Source organism: Hylobates moloch, unplaced genomic scaffold (genome assembly GCF_009828535.3).
Source record: "Hylobates moloch isolate HMO894 unplaced genomic scaffold, HMol_V3 SCAFFOLD_13, whole genome shotgun sequence".
Lineage (NCBI taxonomy): Eukaryota > Metazoa > Chordata > Mammalia > Primates > Hylobatidae > Hylobates > Hylobates moloch.
This window is the reverse complement of record NW_026652288.1, coordinates 41997128-42018438: the sequence shown is the minus strand read 5'-3', so window position 1 is coordinate 42018438 and position 21311 is coordinate 41997128. Positions and strand designations below refer to the sequence as shown.

General features: G+C 39.4%; 1 pseudogene; it reads left to right on the top strand.

Moving 5' to 3' along the window:
* The first annotated feature begins 578 nt into the window (after window positions 1-578).
* Window positions 579-20652, top strand: LOC116480292 (L-lactate dehydrogenase A-like 6B; annotated as a pseudogene).
* Window positions 20653-21311: the final 659 nt, after the last annotated feature.

Here is a 21311-nt window from a genome sequence, read left to right as displayed (position 1 = left end):
CCTACGGCATGAGAAAGGAGTAGCATTCTCGCCTGGTGAGTTTTTAGTGCTGGAGTGACTCCCAGCCGGCCCCTACCCCGCTCAAGCTCCTGCTGACTGTCCCAATGTGGGTCCTGGCCAGGAATGGCACCAAGGCAGTGGGATCCTTTATAAATAGGCCTCCAGCGCCATACACCAGAAGGCAGGAACCCACTTCTGGGACACCGGGAGAGGGTGCAGGCAGCCACCAGTACGCAAAGCACAGTGCCCTATCCTTCCCGGCAGGGTTACAGTTCAGAAGATGTAACCTGATTTTCATCTGTAGTTAATAGAAGCATTTTTCCTTGACATTCATACTAAAAATAGAAAACTAGTAATTCCAGGGATCTAGGTTAGCCTCTTAAGCATGTCAACTATTGATGAGAATACTCTTTGTAAAACTAACTCCAGAAATCACTTGCTAGAGAAGCAGCCCTTCACTGCCTTAGTCTGAGCACCCACGGAAAGCACGCGTTGGAGGTGCTGGCAAGGCCCGCGCAGCCGCAGTAGAGGGCCAGGGGGCAGGTCGCATGCACCCGCCATAGAGGGCTGAAGGTGCTGCCAACGGCTCTCTTGGCGTCTCGACGTTCTGGTCAGCAGCTTTTTTCCATTCTCTCCCTCCACTTCTTGAGTGAGCCAGCTATGAGTTGGACTGTGCCTGTTGTGTGGGCCAGCCAGAGAGTGAACTCGGCGGGAGCGAATTTTCTGTGCCTGGGGATGGCCCTGTGTCCCCGTCAGGCAGCGTGCTTGCTGCTCAAGGGCACCTGGCTCTTCACCCCCGTGAGCAAGATGGCGACTGTGAAGAGTGAGCTTATTGAGCGCCTCACTTCCGGGGAGCCCTTTCATCACAGAAAGGTCTCCGTCATAGGAACTGGATCAGTGGGCATGGCCTGCGCTATCAGCATCTTATTAAAAGGCTTGAGTGATGAACTTGCCTTTGTGGATCTTGATGAAGGCAAACTGAAAGGTGAGACAGTGGATCTTCAACATGGCAGCCCTTTCATGAAAATGCCAAATATTGTTTGTAGCAAAGATTACCTTGTCACAGCAAACCCCGATCTAGTGATTATCACAGCAGGTGCACGCCAAGAAAAGGGAGAAATGTGCCTTAATTTAGTCCAGCGAAATATGGCCATCTTCAAGTTAATGATTTCCAGTATTGTCCAGCACAGCCCCCTCTGCAAACTAATTATTGTTTCCAATCCAGTAGATACCGTAACTTAAGTAGCCTGGAAGTTGAGTGCATTTCCCAAAAACCGTGTTATTGGAAGCGGCTGTAATCTGGATACTGTTCGTTTTCGATTCTTCATTGGACAAAACTTGGTATCCACTCTGAAAGCTGCCGTGGATGGATCCTCAGAGAGCATGGAGACTCAAGTGTTCCTGTGTGGAGTGGAGTGAACATAGCTGGTGTCCTTTTGAAGGATCTGAACTCTGATACAGGAACTGATAAAGATCCGGAGCAATGGAAAAATGTCCACAAAGAAGTGATTGCTAGTGCCTATGAGATTATTAAAATGAAAAGTTCTACTTCGTGGACCATTGGCCTATCTGTAGCTGATTTAACAGAAAGCATTTTGAAGAATCTTAGGAGAACACATCCACTTTCCACCATAATTAAGGGCCTCTATGGAATAAATGAAGAAGTATTCCTCAGTATTCCTTCCTTGGAGAGAAGAGTATTACCGACCTTATCAAGATAAAGCTGACCCCTGAAGAGGAGGCCCATATGAAAAAGAGTGCAAAAACACTTTGGGAAATTCAGAAGGAGCTTGAGCCTTAAATTTGTCTAAAACTACCATTCCAAAATTATTGAAGAGATCATAGACACAGGATTATATATCAAAATTTTGAATAAACTTGAATTCCTAAAAGATGGAAACAGGAAAGTGGGTAGAGTGACTTCCCTATTTATTTAGTCTTCCAGCTCTTTTATTTAGCATCTCTGTGCTGGATGATACTTATTTACAATTCCCAAAGAAGGTGTTTTTGGTACCGCTGATACAGCAGCACTTACTTTGTTATATATATATAGTTGCCATTTGGTTCCCAAAAAGTAGGATGTAGGTATTTATTGTGTTTGAGAAATTCTGATTCTTTTCATTAGATATATGCTATTTCTTCTTGCTGGCTTATACCTATGTTCATTTATATGCTGTAAAAAGGTAGTAATTTCCTCTACAATGTAAAAATAAAAGTATGTACGTACAAAAAAAAAAGACATTTATGCAGCCAACAAACATGAAAAAAAGCTCATCATCATTTGTCATTACAGAAATGCAAATCAAAACCACAACGAGATACCATCTCACGCCAGTTAGAATGGCAATCACTAAAAGTCAGGAAACAACGGATACTGGAGAGAATGTGGAGAAATAGGAACCCTTTTACACTGTTGGTGGGAGTGTAAATTAGTTCAACCATTGTGGAAGACAGTGTGGTGATTCCTCAAGGATCTAGAACCAGAAATGTCATTTGACCCAGCAATCCCATTACTGGGTATGTACCCAACGGATTATAAATCATTGTACTCTAAAGACACATGCTTTCTCTTTTTTCTAACTTGCTCTTCAGACTTAATGCTCAGTATTACCTTCCTTACTATGAGTTTGTCTCCCCCTAGAAGATAGTCTATGTATTCCATTTGGCTGTGGATCTGATTCTGCTTGTGGCATGTATTTCTCTTGAATACTTGAATACCATGCGGCACACCCATCTTTTCTGGGACTCAGGCATAAGGCAATCACCTCAATTTTCTATGTCCGTGTGATGACTCTGGTGCTGGTGTTATCTTGTTAACTAGATTGTAGTTGTAGATCTCTGCACATAAGGATCAATGCTTTTTTTTCTGCTGATTCCCCAACAACCTTATATAATGTTGAGTTCCTATAAGATGCTTAGAAATGAGTTGCTAATTTGTACATTCCCACTTTTTGGATCCTTACCCAGCTTATCTTTTGTTGGAGGATTTTGTAAAAACGAAAAGGGGAAGAGTAGACACTGCTGAAGGAAAGAACTTAAAAGTCAGGAGCTGCCTTGTTTTCCCCTTTTATTTTCTTCCTCTTGCTTTTGGTATCTCCTCTTTCTAATGTAGTAATAGGAATTTATGACTACCACATATATTTGTTTAAATTTAACTTAAAATATCCATTCTAGATAATCTGCCTTTAGCCCTTTTCTATCAGGGTACTATATTTTATCATTAATTCCTTGTAATTAACTTCATTTATTAATCTCTTATTAAATAATCTCATAATGGACAAGGAGTACCAGTGCCTGGTTGAATAAAGAGGGGAATCACTTTGTTGTCAGAACAGAAACTCATTCAAACCAGCTTAGGTCAGAAACAAAACAGTGGGGAATGTACTGAATGCCTGAAGGTATCTCTAATAACTGTAGAGTAGTAATTATAGAGATATGTCATTTGGTACTGGATCCAGGACCCAGAAAATTTGAATCCAAAGTTACTTGCTTTGTTTTTTTCAGAAGAGTTGATCTCTTGGCTCTGCTCCTATTGGTACATCAACTTTATTTTTCCTGGGTCTTACTGTAGATTATCTTACTGTGCTCTGGCCTGCACATGTTGGTCCCACCCTCTGCATTTCCAGATCTCCTAACTCAAACACTCATCAGAAACTAAGTGCAGTCTAGTTTCTGTGTTCCAGTTCTAAATTCCAAGAAGAGATTCTGATTGTCCAGCTTTGGTAAGATACAGACCCCCCCATCCTGTCAGCCAGGGTTAGGGAGTAGAAGAGTCATGTCCTACAAACATGGGTACAAATATGGGCATCAGCACAGGGGAGGTGCTTACCCCTGAAAGTCCCTAAGTGTTGGCGTAGAACAGTTTCTCAATATATACTGGTTGATTTTACTATGTCAGGCTCACAAAGTTTATACAGAATAGACCCTTCCAATCTCCTTGATTTCTTTGTTTTGAAATGTGGCTGATGTCTGAATATAGAATCCAACAAAAGAATTAAAGTGCTGTTTGGAGATTTAGCTTGAAGGGCAATCACTTTTTAACTTAATACGTTTCTTAGATCTTGATTTAACTGTCTTTTTTTGGGGTGAAAATTTGTTTGATCTTGTCTTATCATTAGAAAAGACACAGCATGGGAATTCTACGCATTCCTCTAAAGTTCAAACACATTTCCTTTTGTTGACAGGTAGTAATTTGTATGAGGCAGGCAAAGGAAGGATGGGTTCAGACAAATGATTCAAGTTCAGAAATATGCAAATTAATGGATTTTCTAATTGTTTTTTCTTTTTTTTAAACTTTTACCTTAAGTCTGTTCATTAGTTGTGATTGCTTTGTAACAAGAATCTGGAGGGCATCTGAGGACATCATCACTGATCTGGGGAAACAGGACCTGCTTTGGGGAATTGATCTTACAAGATCAGGGCAGCACTGTCCAATGTAAATGTAATATGAACCACACATGAAACTTGAAATTTTCTGGTAGCCACATTAAAAAGTTGTTAAAATAAATCAATAAATTAATTTTAATAATTTTACTGAAACCGACATATTCAAAATATTATTTCAGAATGTGATCAATATAAAAATTATTAATGAGATATTTCACACTCTTTTTATATTAAGTCTTTGAAATCTGGTGTGTGTTGTACACTTAGAGCACAACTCAATTCAGACGTTAATTTTTCAATGATTAAAGAGAAATGCAGACCTACCAAAACACATTTGTGTTTAACAGAAAAATATTTTACGCTGCTTCAGTTTTTTAAAATTTTAATGCATTTACATAAATTCAATTTGTCAATCTGCAGTAACTTCATTGCAAATGATCAGTAGCATTTAATGATTTCCTATTAAATAATCTCACAGTGGACAGTGGCTTGTGGCCATTGTATTGGACAGCACAGTTTTAAAGAATGGGATTCACGAGATTTGAGACCAGAGTTTATCTTTCACCAGTGAAGCTTAACCTAAGAGGGAATTTTGTTATGAATTGGCATCCACTGCGTCACTGCTCAAGTATCACTCAGAATTCTGTCTCTGGCCCCTCACTATTGACAGTGGCTTAGCTGATCTCATCCTCACCTCTGTGGCTGGCTCCAGTCATCACCCTGCTGTGTCTGTCCTAGCCCAACCCAGTAGTGGTGACCCTGCCCACCACTTTGCAGCCCTGAAACTTGTCTGTCTCTTGCTCTAGGGCAGACTTTCTTGCAGTCTTGTTCTGCTGGCAATAGTCTTAATGCCTTAATGCTTTAATGACATTACATGAGCTTGGCACAAGTTGCAAACTTGGAGATTATTGTGTTAAAAACTGAAAACGACTGTAGCAAAAGGACTTGCTTTATTTCGATTAACCCTGTGTTTTCCAAGCTTAATTGACCACAAGTCTCTTTTAAAAGAATAACATTAAGTTACTGCAGGAGACCAAAAATATGTCAAAAATATGCAGGAAGATACTGTAGGAGACCAAAATATGCCACCTCAAAATATTTCTGTTTGGCATGAAGGTTATTTTGAGCTGATTAATTTGAGAAACTGCAGACACAGGGGAAGCTCTGAAAACAGAGTAGAAGTTGTCCTTTCATAAGGGAAATTTATATTTGTAAAGGAAATCCTATCAGTAAGGATGTCGCTCTATCTCTACCAAGAAAAGGATGACTAAATTGCTGGAGACTCATCAATGATGAAGGCACTGACTTAAATCTGCATAACTACCCTTACCCTTTGATATGGTTTAGCTGTGACTCCACCCAAATCTCATCTTGAATTGTAGCTCCCACAATTCCCATGTGTCATGGGAGGGACCCCATGGGAGATAATTGCACCATGGGGGCAGATCTTTCCTGTGCTGTTCTCATGGTAGTGAATAAGTCTCATGAGATCTGATAGTTTTATAAATGGGAGTTCCCCTGCACAAGTTCCCTTGCCCACTGTTGTGTAAGAAGTCCCTTTGTTCTTCCTTCATCTTCTGCCATGATTGTGAGGTCTCTCCAGCCATGTGGAACTGTGAGTTCCTTAAACCTCTTTCCTTTATAAATTACCCAGTCTCGGGTATGTCTTTATTAGCAGCATAAGAACAGACTAATACACCTTTGTTTACTGTGCTTTTCCTGGGCATCACTCCGTAACTACCCTTTTCCCACACCCTCCTTTCTTTGTTTCAGCAGATGATGGTATTTAAGCCTGAACTCAAAACCATGCCTTTGAGATTTACTTATTTCTTTGGGTTGTCTCCCAGGTATATATGAGGTATACGTGTTATTAAACTTGTTTATTTTTCTAATTAGTCTGCCTTTTGTTACAGGGATCCATCCCAACTAACAACTATGAAGGGTAGAGATAAAATTATTTTTCCTCCCCTACATTACATACTACTGAGGTGTTCTGAAACACACACTCTCAGAAATACTGCTCTGGTTGGCTAGAGAGTGCTTGATTCTGAGACCTGCTCTTTTGACCATGCTTGACTTCAACATGTCCTTGAATGTACCACTCTGTACTTATCTGTAGAGGACATCTGTTATTTTTGCTTGAATGTCATCTGTTACCTGTTTTCTGGTATCTGAATCCTCCTTTCCATGGGGAATTCATTCTACATGGGTTGGATGTGACATTTGTCACCTCTTCTTAGCCACAGAGTTGGGTCCATGGTGTGGAGACTGTTATTGTGCATACTCCTTTTTTTTTTTTTTTTACCTGGGCACATAGCTAGACTATATTTTCCCAATTACCTTGCATTTAGCATCGGCCATGTGACTAAGGTTGGACCAATGGACAGTGAGCAAAAGTAATGTATACAAATTCTAGGCTGAGGCCTGAAGACAACAGAAATGCTTCGTTGGTGCTCTATTTTCTTTCCTAGAAGCTGGAGCATGAATTTGCTTTCCTCCAGGTTCAATCACACAGACACTAGGGGCTGATAGGAAGACAAAGTAGAAGAAACCTAGATTTCTGAATGACTCCATGGAGCAGAGCCCTTACTGTTATGGAATATCACCTCAGGTTATAACATGAGAGAAAAGTATACCTCTATTTTCTTGAAGCCATTGAGTTATTATTTTTTAAAGTCTCTTTGCTATGGAAGCATAGCTTTATTCTGGAAAATGTAGTACATGGACTCAGTTATAATCCCACTTCTGCTGGCCATGATGAATGTTCCGGGAACTGGACCTAACCCAGATCAAAGTCATTCTTTGTATATTTATGCCAAAGCTAGCTGAATTCTTCCTTTTTGTAGTTAACTTGTAGAATGTATATCCACACCATCTTTGTCTTTCTTTTTTTTTTTTTTTTACAACTGGGAGATGGCTGGCTTGAGAATGAAGCCACTTCTCTTAGAGAAACAGTTTCAGGAAATGGTCAGAAACAGGACCTCCAGATCCAGCTGTGCTTCAAATGGGACTCATCATTGGACTTGATAATTGAATGAAATAGTTACCAGTTTTGTTTAACTTAGCCTTAATTGGATTAATGTTACTTGCCATAAGTCTGGAAAAATACACTATATGTTTCCTTCTTATTCTAACACTGTCCTTTGCCATTATGCCACTTGCTGGTGCCATGCTCTTTCTTGCTTGCCAGAGCAAATTAAGGCAGAGTTTGCTCATCCTGCACTGAAGATTCAGGAGACCCAATTGCTCTTTGGGTAAAGGAGGAGGTGAAATAAACGTAGGACATGCTATCATGAGAGTTCTGTGCATACTAGAGGAAGGGCCAGAAACTATCCACCTCATTGGCTTAGGGAATTAAGCTTCTTTTCAGCCTTCTTCATTTCTCTTCCTCTCTATGGATATAGGAGGAATGCTAAGATAGACAAGGGAGCTTCCTGGACCAAAGGAGAAATCACTACTTCCTAGATGAACAAGGTCCCATTTAGAGTAGAAATTACTTTATTAGTTGAGGAAGCACAATTACCACGAGTATATGGAATCAAAGACCTTACACAATTGTGGGAAGAGCTGGGGAAGCAAGGGTCCAGAAGGAGTTGGAGATCAGAATTAAAGGGGTAATCAGTCTTCCTGAAACCCTGGTGCAGGTGGACAAGACAGGATGTACAGAGCAGTCAAGGACATCCTGTTCCTGAAGTGGGAACACAAGGGGAAAGTTCATGGGGGAAATCTATGGGAGGTGTTGATTTTATGTAGCTACCTCCTCTGTGGGTCTGTAGGTGGGCTTCTGGTGGTGGGCATGGGGCCTCTGTTAAGCAGTAGTGCCAGCAGTCATGAAGAAGAGTTGGATAGGGAGCAGAGGAGAGTGTGAGCAAACTGGATCCTCTGATGCAGACAGGCACCTCTGCATCAGTCTGTCATGCTATGTGACTGCAAAGACCTTTGGAAAATAATAGATGCTACTTTATTTCTGTCTCCCAAATCCCAAGTTCTTTTAGTCAATGGTAACCTGGAAGCATACAGGGCAGGAAATATGGAAAATGTAGTTTGTAGCTTGATCAAATTGGCTTTAGAACAACCCAGCACAAGGTCCATCCCTGGATGGTGGTACCAAGGCAAATCATGAGTGATCTGTCAACATGGTGCAATGGGCACAACTCACCCTTGGAAAGTGATTCAGGCTGCTATGTCAGGACAGTGCTTTCTCTGTTGCATCTGACTCTTTTATTCTTTATATAGATCATCCGTTTAAACTGTTCCCACCACAGAGGGGTTCCTGACCCTGCCCATCACCCTGTTTCTTCCCTGCCATTGGATTGTCAAGGCTTCACATCTGGTTGCTTCCTGTTATTCCTACCAAATTGTTCAGTGGTGATACTTGTCCAAGCCCTAACGTACTCCCGTTGCTTGTAATTATTCAGTGTGAAGCTAGGCAGGCTTGGAAGGCCCAAGACTCTTGCCAGGCTGGGTTCCTGGCTCAGCCCCACCAGCTTCCGCAGCCACCTCTGGTTCGATTGCCTTAACTTCTGGGGAGGCCAGTCTTGGTCTTCCTTTGGTGACATCGAAACCCCGATACTATTAGTGATTTTTTGTAGTTAGCAGACTTCTCACTTGACTAAAGGTTTGTCTGTGTTTTAATATGAACTAAATGGATTGATTTGGGGAATATTTGGAGCTGAGGAAAGCATATGGATTTAGTGCCAACAGACTTGCTTTCATAAGCATATTGTGTTAGATAAACACAAACAAATAAAAAATAAATGAGCAAAATGCTTGCAACAATACTGGGTCTGCCCTAGACACACCTGTAGGGTAACTGCACCTGATAGCAATAATTTAAGCATACCCTTAGAATTACTCTGTATGGCAGATGCACCTGAACATGTTTTCTAACCTAGGGAATATGGGAGTGGCCAACCTGGAGATTCATCCCTTATCTACGATAAACATCTGAGCCCCATCCCATCCCATGGAACATGGGCCATACAGGAGATTGAAGCCCTGAGTTTTCAGTTAAATGAGGAATGCCAGGTGGAGGTCGTTAGGGGGAGGTGTTAAGTGAAAATGCTATAAACTGCATGATGTTTACAGGCAGTTGCAGTTTTCCTGATCAGCCTGTTGCCACTGGACCCTCTCCCCTATATGTTAGCCTCTGATAAAACCCCATGTCTCGTTTACTAGCTCTGGGTCTCTTCTTTGGCCTCCTGAACCTGGTGGCTTCCCTACTGAGGTTAGGGGTTCAATACAATATCACCCTTCAGGTTAGGATATGAATGAGAATTCCGAGGTGGGATTAGCTTTCTGACAGCAGAGGTCCAGCTGGGAAGGCAAGGAGTGACATACTGCTAGTCTGCCTAGAAGTTTGTACCTTCCCCACACACAGTTTACTCAACCTAGATAATGACTGGATTTGAATCATAATCTTAGCTTTTATTTGCATTGTCATTTTGGACACCTCGTTTAATCCAAGTCTCAATTTCTTCACTTATTTAAAAAATGGGATGAAGATTTCCTGCCTTACAATGTTGTTGCAAGCATCAGATATTAGAACTAAAGCTTCTAAAGCGCAGGACACAGTAGTTTGTGATGAATAAATGGAACTCTTACTGCACTATTAAATTCTAGACCCTAGACCCTAGCATGGTCACTACTGAAGCTTTGTTACTAAATTTAAGCCAACTTCCAAAGAGCTACAGCAAGAGGAGTCTGTCAGCTACAAGTCCTGGCAGGTCTCTTGATTATACAAGCTTGTTCTTATTGAATGTTCAGGGTCTAGATAGGAAGAAATTGTCCTAGTGGAACAAACTTAGGAGAGATTTAAAGCTCCATTTTGACATGAACTCTTGTAACCTCACCTAAGTGAATAAACCAAAATTTAAGGACTGAAGGTGGTTGAATCTGGGGCCTGGGGTCTTCTCATTAACAGATCTCAACAATCATAGTGTTTCTCTCTACATTTAGAATGGCTGAACAGATTAACCCCTAATGACTTAATGACACTCCAGTACCAGCCCTGGATGGTTAGCTTTTGAATTTCTTACTAGTAATTTGCTTAAGCCAGTTTTCTGAACCTCTATTAATAGCGGCTGAACACAAATGCCACCTACAAGATGCAGGGATCCTATTCTTAATTCTCCTGTAGAAGCTTTCTGGAGCTGAATTCTCCCATGTGTTAGAAATGTTTTTGCAATTGAGGCAACATTTGGATCCTGGAGGCTCAGAAGGAACCAGATGCTTGTAGTTGTCTGTCCATACCTATGTGAAACTTTGAGCATCTCTACTCTGTGTGCAAATGCGAGGGTGAGCCGACACTGCCTTTAGAATAAAAAAACCAGTGCCACTGACAAAAGCAGACTTCTTACCATGGCCTGGAGAAGCTCAGTCAGCTTTTTTGGGCATTGTCTCACCCAGAACCATGTGCCTACAGACATTTGACAATTTCTATAAAAGGGTGATGGCAGCATAGCTTTTATTAATGTCTTTTATTATCTCTTGGTCTCATTGTCATTGAATTTTAAACTGTTAACCTTTGTGATTCATATTTAATGAATATTACTATGAACTTGGTGGTCTCACATATTTCTTTTGTGTTTTTTGTAACAATCCTGGGGGGTAGGTCATAATTATTGTACTAGCCAACACACACACACACACACACACACACACGCACACACACATATTTACTATGTGCCAGGCATAGTTGTAAGCATTTTATTAATTCATATACTCCATATAACACTCCTATGAGGTAGTTCTTAATAATACCATCATCATCATCCACATTTTTTAGGCAAGGAAATTAAAGTATGGAGGTAAGTAGCTTGTCTAAGATCACAAGCCAGTAAGTGGTAGTACTTGAGTTCAGACCCAGGCAGTCTGGCTCCAGGGTTCATAGTCTAATTATTACACATACTGCCTGCAAGTTTTAGATGAAAAGCCAAGATGCAGAGAGTGAGTGAATCATCCAAGTTTCCACTGCTGTTAATGAGAAGAACCATTATTTCAACTCAGGTTTTTGGATTCTTAAGGCTCATATCCTTTCTCACTATTCCATGTTTTTTCCATTGGCTACAGGGTATGACCTTGGACAAGTCACTTGATTTGCTTCATTTTTCACCTATAAAATGGAGGGTAATAATGTTTACTTCATTTAGTTGTTCTATGGATTAAATATAATTGGATAAAGCCATGTTTAACTCAGTCCCTGGCACATCATAAATGCTTGGTAAATATTGACTTATTAACAGATAGATTCCCTAGAAAGGCTGTTTATTCTCAGTACTTGATAAGACTAGACTTACTAAGAACATGTTATCCTTGGTAAGTAGAATGTATATAAAGCAAAGTTGATGGTTTTACATCACTTCTTCCCTAAACCTTGATAACTGTGTTTATATTTGATCAGCTCTAGAACCAAGTGTTGTGTCCATGGAAATGCTTCTTGTTGGGGCAAAGAAGTTATTGTGTAGATCCTTAAAAACCCATTCTAGTTAAGTTTCTTTTTAAAAGTTTTAGATATTCATGATCTGTGTCTAATTACTGTCTTAAAATAGCATGCTTTTATTTCTATATCAACATTTTAAGGTGAGTTAATGCGAGAACATTGTTTTCCCATTCTACAATAAGGTCTGGTGACCTGATTTGATCTGTTTTCCTATTGTTTGTTGATGCTTTTGTTGACAGAATCAATGAAAATTACAAGGTTAAGACATAAGGTTCTTTTTTCCTCTGAATAAAATTGTGATGACTTTTTATTATCAGACTTTTTAAAGATATGATGGAACATGGTGTAAATATGCCCTAGATAACAGTACTCTGGGAAGTAAAAGGTCTAGATGGTGAAAGGTAAGAGCCAAGATTATTATATACTCAACGTGGATAAGATATTTTTGTAATGTAGGTAATTGGAAATGAATCAATACAGTAAGAATGTTAGTGTTTTTTGGAGCATGGTGTCCATTACAATGTGTATCTGGGATTACATGCAGTATCTTTTGCATATCTAGGCCCATTTCTGTTCACTCCCACTACCATTTTCACATCCCAACTCTTACCTGTGCTAGGACATTAACATGTCAAACCTCATCATTTAGATAACATTAGGCTCCCACTCAAATATATTAATTGATTATCCATTGCCTTCAAGATGACAACCAGGCTACTTAGTCTGACATCAAGGTGTGCCATCTTTGTGAGCATTATGCAAGATAATATAAATTGAGATCCTGGAGATCTCCATGATGGAGATCATGGTTCTTGCCCTCAAAACAGAGTTTACACCTTTTGGAGGGGGAGACAGATAAGCAAAACAACATTCACAGTGCAATGTGGTGAAGGTGTAATAGAAGTGAGCTGAGGATGCTGGGGAAGTTCAGAGAAGGGCACCAAGTTTTCCAGCTTACCTCCCACTACTTCTTATTCAAGCCGTCTGTGCTAGACTGATTTATTTTTAATTCTCCTAAATATCATGCATATTCCCATCTCTGTAACTTAGATCATATTGGTTTTTTCATGCTTAATCTCATTTTCTGCTTATTCATTCAACCAACATGTATTGAAAGTACACTGCATGCTGGAAAATGAGCTATTCACTCTGGTAAGTGAAGGTGAGAAGCACAGTCCTACCCTTACGAAGCTGACAGTGTTGCCTTCTCAGTCTCTCCTGCTGCCTCCAGTCCATCTTCTCTGACTACTCAGCCTGTGATTTCTTTCTTCTTATTCTTTTTTAAAATTCTTTCTTCCTATTTTTTTTTTTTTTTTTGAGATGGGGGTCTCATTCGGAAGCTTAGGCTGGAGTACAGTGGCATAATCATGGCTCACTGCAGTCTGGACCTCCCGGGCTCAGCTCAGGTAATCCTCCCACCTCAGCCTCCTGAGCAGCAGGAACTACAAGCACATGCCACCAAGCCTGGCTGATTTTTTTTGTGTGTGTATTTTTTGTAGAGATAGGGTTTTGCCATATTGCCCAGGCTGGTCTTGAACTCTTGGGCTCAACTGAGCCACCCACCTCGGTCTCCTAAAGTGCTAAGATTACAGGCATAAGCCACTGCACCCAGCCAATCTCTTTCTCCTTGAGCTCCAGCAAACTTATATCTGTCACATGTAAGAACTTATATAATTATCAGAGGATCAATCAGCACTTAGTGGTTGGTTAATTTATCAAATTGATGCAAATATCATGGAAAAATAATCATTTTAGATTATTTTAAAACTTCTGCTGTTATTCCTTTAGTTGAATAATGGTTGGTAATGCCTGACACTCAGTCTTCTCATCTGTTAAGTGAGAAGAATAAATGAGAAATTTAAGTTCTCTTCCAAGTATGCAATTATAGTTTTTTTTTCAATCCAAAACTTTGGTATGAATTTAATATACTAGGTTGGATGTGTTTACATTTTATTTCTAATGCTCATGGGTATCTAGATGAAGAAAAGGAGTCCAAGGTGGAAAGACAAGAGGGAAGCAGTTGAAGGAGAAAAGAAAAGAAGAAGCAAGAGGAAGCAACCAGGAAGAGGGCTGGGGATATTCTGAAATATGGGCAAAGATCTTTCTTTGCAGAAAATATTCCCCATTAAGGGTTTCTTTCTTCCCACTCCCCAGTCAAATCTTGTGAATGATTTCTATTTGTTACTAACTCTTTGTGTAAAATTCTATATTGAAAAGCAATGGCTGGACTGTGGAGTGAAAACTGTATGACGGACCTCCTAATCCTCTCAATATATTTTTTATATAGTTGAGTAAAAGAAATTTTTTAAAAAGGCCCAGACTATATCTTTATAAATATATTTTAATAAAGTTCAGTGTTAAAACCTCCAAAAACAAACAATACACCCTGGATTCTCATGTATTTCTGATATCATAGTCAAAGGGTCATGAATGAACTCCATTTTTTTCCTTGGATATATTGCTTTAGACTGGGTGTACTGGGTAACTCACTTTATTGTAACAATTACTTTATTGAGCACCTACTGTATGCTGGGCAAAATGTTTATAATAGACAAATGGAAGGTAGTTCCCACTGTCAAAGAGTTTACAATTATTGGGGTTACCTGTTGGTAGTGAGAAAATTTATAAGACATACATTTCTACATTTATTTTAAATTTATTCATGCTTATATCTGTATGTAGATGCATGTACCCACCTAGACATACACAGTTACTCAGACATTTATAACATTCTAATATGCATATACATACATATACAAGCATGGGAAAATGTACTTCTATATGCCTATGCAAAAAGAAAACTTTAAACTACAAGAGATTACATCTCTGAGAAAAGTTCCAAAAGTTATACATGATATTGTCTGTGATTCTACATTATTTTGGGTCATGACACCAGGTGAAAGTCTAAGGAAAGCTGTGGAAGCTCTTCTAAGAAAAAACCCAATGATGTGAAGTTTTAGAAACCTCAGGCATAAGAAAAAGCAGACTTTCCTATAGAAAATTTTGAAATTTCAGGCTATTGTTCCATCCAACAACTTGATGCCAACTTTTAAAAACCAAAATGCCTACAAATGCCAATTAAAGTACAAATGGAAAAACCTATATTCTGCACAGTTGAAAACTCTCTGTAGTGAATTCAAGTGAATGTAAACAGCCAGTGAATTAATCATTCACAGGCTTATTTGAATATCATATCATCATCTTTTAAGATTATTAATACATTAATCTTATTTTTCCATATAGCGAATGAGGCGAGCAGTCATGGGTAGACTCTTACGGTTATTGTTGAAAAGGTTTTTCTTTAGGGGACAGATAACATCCCTTGATGCTGTTTTGGGAAGCTAATCTGCTGGCTATTTTGCTGTCTTCCTTTCCATAAATTTTCCTCTATGAGATCTAAGCCCTGGAAGTCAGATTGTTAGTCCTTTTGTTTTTCTAGCAGCAACTACTTCCTTGAACTGTCATTTCAGTGCCAGAAGTGTAATTTTGATCTTTGATGTTATGCAAAACATATCAGTCTTTTAAACTGCCTGATCCAAATCTCATTTGCCATGCATTTTCCACCCTTTGATCCCTCTCTGAATTGCTATTTATCAATATCAAAAAGACAGCTGAAAAGTGGGCAAATTCAAAGGTACCCAGCATTGCTTTTGGCCTGGAATCTATAAAATCAAGTCTTTCACAGGTCTGGTGTGTTTTCTGCAAGTGGACAGCATGCATAACAAGAGCACCACTCTCTATTTCGTTTACTGAGTCATGTAAACGATTGAATGAAGTTTGTCTTGAAAATAATGGGTAACTTTCCCCCCTACCCACAGCACACAGCAACTTAGTCATCCACATGAGATCCTTTTCAAAATATCACTGCATCACTTTCCTTCTTAACAATGATGCCAGTTTCAATTTTACATTATATTTTGTGACTATTCAATAGCTGTCTTCCCTGTTGTATTGTAAGCACCACAAGTCAGCAAATACATCTAGCTGGCTCATCTTTCTGTCCCTAGTAGCTAACACAGTACCTGGCATATAGTCGGTGATAATTAGTATGTTTTGGATGAATTTAACCTCACCCAAATATTTTGGGAGTCTCTCCTCTAGAATTGTCTTTGGAGCCAGTTTCCCAGCAACGAAGAGAAAATGGATTTCTCAATTTGCTTTGAAGATCATGAAAGCATTGTCTCTTGGTCTGCCTGCTGTGTTCCTTTCTCCCTCTCCTGTCTCCTTGCTCCACGTAGCTCCTCTCAGTTGGCCTGCTTTCCCTCTCCTCTCAGTATAGTTGAAGCCACCACCAGAAGTTACCTGGCACAGCTGTGCTGATTTTGACCCGGACCCCAGAAGGGGACCTCTGGGCAGGCCGATGGCTGAGGATAAATAAGCTTTGGTGAAATGCTCATCACACAGTCTGCATTTATCTGGGGTTGCTTACCTGCTGTCATTGCTGGAAAGCTTTAAGTGGATACAATTAGCTGAGAACTGTAAATACGCATTGCTGAAAGTTTAGGATTTAAGTGAGTTAATTATAACTGAGATGGTTTAAAGTGAGTTGATGATGTGAATGGTAATTATGGTGGTGGAAGGGAGCTAAATTTACAAAGAACTGTAACTGTCTCTTTTATGTATTTATGTAATGTTTTAGTTTCTTTTTTACACCAGGGTTATTATTTACTTTAATGATTGAAAAAAATGTATACAACAAATATTTTAAGTATCATAAAGGAAATGGTTTCCCTGTCAAGAATTACCAGTTAAAAAATGTCAAGAATATAGTGTAGAATGGAATGAATTTATAATAACATAGATACAGGTACTTAAAATGATTGAGCTGATAATATAATCACCTAGAATTACTTTCTTTTGAAAGTAATACATAAAATTATATAGTTCAGAGAGGACTCAGAGCCAGGATGCTTTCAGATGTTACTGCTTAACAGCTGTATAACTCTGTGCAAGTAACTGAAATTTATATGCCTCAGTTTCCTCATCTGTAAAACAAAGATAGTCATAGTTCTTTCCTCATAGAATGCAAAGGACATAAATGGGGCCTTACACACTGTAATGCTACATCATTTTTATTGTTGTTATTTTATATAATGACAATCTACATACACATTGTGAGAGATTTCAAAATGTTAGTGCCTTATCCATCAGAGCTTGTGGCTCATATAAACAATTTATAGTTCAGAAAATAATGACATTTTGCCCTATATTTACAAAGTTTCTCCTTCCCCTCAATAACATTCACCTTTTATTAAGCAGCACTTAAATATATTTGTTTAATTGTGGTGTCTGCAAACACTGGGCAAACGGATGGTATAGGGGTTGGCCATATGCTCAGAGGAAAACATGATAATCTGGCGTGAAGATGATGACAGTGATGATGACAATGATGATGTTGAAGGTTATGTGCCAGCTCTACTATTTGCATACTAGCTGTGTGACCTTGGGCAGATATTCAACCTCTCTGAATCCTCTTTCTCATCTCTGAAATCAAGATATTCTATACATCATCTAATAACTGTGGAATGATGCATGTGAAAGTGCTTTATGAACTTTTTTGGATTAGATGGAGTACCCTAGTTCCATGTCAGGAGCCATGTGCCACTCACTCACATTTCCCTATGCCCTTTACCCCCATTTCCTTCTCTTTTCCTGCCCTATCCTTTTCCTCCCTGTCTGTATTCTCTTTGAAGTCATTTATTTATTTCAGCACTTAAAGTAAAGGCATGCAGTCATCCATTAGTGTAGTTTGTCCCCAGATTTCTTCCCCACTGGGCCTGTCACTAGTTTAAGGCATTGAAAGCCAGGGAGGAGAGAAACGGTTTAAAAATTCATTGAAACACAGCTTAAAGCAAGACAACCTACCTGACTGTAACTGTGAAATAATCACGGGAAAGAGAGTAACTTCTTTACCTGCTTGAAGGAATAGTGTTCTCTTTAAGTGAAAGCAATATGCAAAAGCAGATCTCCTAGAGTGACACACACCTGCAATGCTGGCTTTAGTTTCAGCAGTCAGTAAACATTTATCCAACAGTAACACTGGTACCAGGCAGGAATATCTAAAAGATGAAACTGAGTCATTTGCTTTCCGGGTCCTATGTTCAGGTATAAAATTTAGAGAAACAAATGCATGTTTTTTTTTTTCTTTTTTTTCTTTTTTTTGAGACCGAGTCTCGCTCTGTCGCCCAGGCTGGAGTGCAGTGGTGCGATCTCGGCTCACTGCAAGCTCCGCCTACCGCGTTCACGCCATTCTCCTGCCTCAGCCTCTCCGAGTAGCTGGGACTACAGGCGCCCGCCACCACGCCCGGCTAATTTTTTTGTATTTTTAGTAGAGACGGGGTTTCACCGTGGTCTCGATCTCCTGACCTCGTGATCCGCCCGCCTCGGCCTCCCAAAGTGCTGGGATTACAAGCGTGAGCCACCGTGCCCGGCCAACAAATGCATGTTTAGTAGGAAGATATGTTATTTGAATATCAACATACACATACACCCCAGTAATTATATAAATTTATTGTGTTTGAAAAACAAACCAATGGGATACTTTAGAGAGTCTTCTGAGTGCTGTAAACATTGTTTGACTTCTTAAAGTGCTGGTTTTTTTAGCATGCAGATACATATTACAAGTAATAATTGAAGTTAAATGTAGAAAAATGTTTAAAAATAGGAAATACAAACTTTGAAAACTTACGTCGTTTAAATCGGCACAACTGAGTCATTAGGATTGCTCAGACTGTATTCTCCAAATAGCCCCCTTCACATGTTCTTAAAAAGAAGTTATATAAAATAATGGCCTTTGCTTTTTTAAGCCACTAGCTGCACTTACTGTTCAAACGTAAAGGCCCTGCATTTTTAGAATAAGTCATCACAAACGAGACACGTATAGCTTAAGGTCACACACACACTTGCCACACACTTTCAGAATTCTAAAATCCACAAAACACCTAGAAGCAATGTCTCATCAGATGTTTCCAACTTAAAGGGCCTGTGAGTTTCATTCCATTGTAAAGCATGAGCCATATTACATGGATCACTAGTTTTGCTTTTTAGTTTATCACATGGCCCGTATTTCTCTCTGCATCTTATGCATCAGCCTTAGCGACTGAAATGACCTGGGGCCCAAGAAAGCTCAAGATGCCACTCGTGACTTGTCCCATGAGTCCCGTAGTTTTGTGAGTTCCCTTTAACGGACTATCTTCCTCTTTTCAGTGAATATTTTGGAAATGTTTCATTTAGTAAATTGAAAATCCTTGTCAGAATCAGTACAGATGAAAATCCAGGCTAAGAGGGGATAAAGAAATGCTTTCTGGTCAGGGAAACTGGCTATATAAGAGGCTGTGTTCGTGAAAAGAAGAAATGGTAGAAAACTTCCCTCAAATGGTAATGGGAAATGGGTCAAGTCCTACAGGTATTGGTTTAATTCACTGCTCCGTGAGAACCAAAAACAGCTGGTTAAAGATTGAGCCCATTGACATTGTTAGAAAAGCAACTATGATTGGATTTTCTTTCCTGCTCAGCTGGGCTATTATTATGAAAAATAAGGAGAACCATTAATGCAAAGTTTAGCTACCAAGAAACCCTCAGGAGGAGGGAGGGAGGGAGGGAGGGAGAGAGAGAGAGAGAGCCAGTGCGAGCGCCCTCCATGGATCAAAATATAAAGGATAGAGTAAAAACAGCTGCTTCCTAAAATTTTAGCATCACTGAGCTTCTAGTGCCATGTTCTCTTTTCTCTGTGAGTGAATTGGCCAGTTATGACACGTTGCTATCATTGCCAGTGTTGCCTTTTTCTGGGTCTAGGAATCTAGTCTGGCTCCTCATGTTTTCTGCTTCTTGCCTCTTATTTTCTTTTAGTGTGATCTGTTTTATTGCTTGTGAACATTTTCATCAGAGGAGAAAAGAAGGAGATGGAGGTAAAAGTCAAAATTTGTTAATTTTTTTCCTTGTTAGTAGCACTTACAAATGTTTGAAGGGAAGGAGGTAATAACAAACAACTAAAATAAGGCTTTTTTCAATTGTATCTGAATATTATTTGGCAAACTATTTCCCTATTAGCATGGATAATTGCAAACTAGCGTATCACTATTAAATCATACATTTAGGTTTAATCTTTCAACATATTTATCTAAAATCTTATTGCTGTCAGCTTTCTTATAACAAAGCTATTGACATTTGTTGTGGAGCCAAGCAGTGATTGGAGGTGGGATGCCAAGCTGTGACTGCATATCAGGCAATGTTTGTTCAACACGTTGGGCCAGTATTCCTTGCCTTTCACTGAGAAGGGCTTCCTTGTATGAGATTGGCATGTCCTAGTCATGGTTTTGTGATATCTGAGAGTACTTATGACTTCAAGGGATCATGCAATCCTGAAAATAGTTTCCAAAAAAATTTAATTTAACCTTATTTTTGTAAATATGACCTATGTCTTATAATACTCCCTCACTTCCTATTTGACAAGGAGAGAAAGAAGGCTGTCATGATGTGAACTGAATTTTATTTTTTCTTTCACAGAAACCATTTATCGAAGACTTACCATGTGCCCTGCATTATATGTACATGAGAGATACAGTAACAATCCTAGATACAATCCTAGGAGGAAGTTGGGAACCACAAATTGACAGATTGTTTTTCTGCATAATAGAAGCAAAGTAAAGGGACATAATATTGTGTTTCTTATACCTGGGCCCACACTCTCGAACTTTTACTTGCTACAAATATTTCAAGGTGACCCCTGAACAGTGCCAGTGGATAGTAAGCTAGATAATATCTGATTCCATTGGTTCCAATCAAATATAAATAAAAGTAGATATATGTCGTACTGTACATACAAAGATGAGGTGGTTAATTTATCACTAAAAGTGGCTTGGAGTTAGCAGGGTTCCTGGTTCCTGGGAAAAATACCCTTTATGGCTTCAGCTCCACCAAACAGAAACCATTCTATAATGCTACTTGCCTTACCTTTGTCATTAGATTGCTCTCCAAATTAGTTAAAACTTTTAAGGCTATTTACAAAGCTGTCTGATGCAATCCGATTATGACACAACTTGAATTTAAGTGTCAATTATATGTTTGGGATAAAAAGATGAGATTGGCTTTTAACTACATATTTTTAAAAGATAGGTATGTGATTTGTGCCTGGGAATCCAAGACCTTAAATACCTAACTGGTCTTGATGAAAGTCAGAGAAATACTAGCTACCCCATAATAGAGGTCTTCCCAGGGCAGGCTGGAGCAATAGAGCACAGATTCTGAACCTACGACTGCTGTTGTACCTGCTCAGACTTGCTGAAAGAAGAGCTACTCCTCTGACAGAATGAGGACTGATGGAGTCTTCTCACTTTCCTTGGGGACCCACAGGGTGCTGGAACAACTCCTTCTCCCATTCCACCATGTGCAGGTACTGCTATTGTACTATTAGTCTGGGGGTGAGAAACCTAACCCTTTACCCCCAGCTGCTAAATTTTTTCTTCTTTCTTCCTAAGTCCGGAGA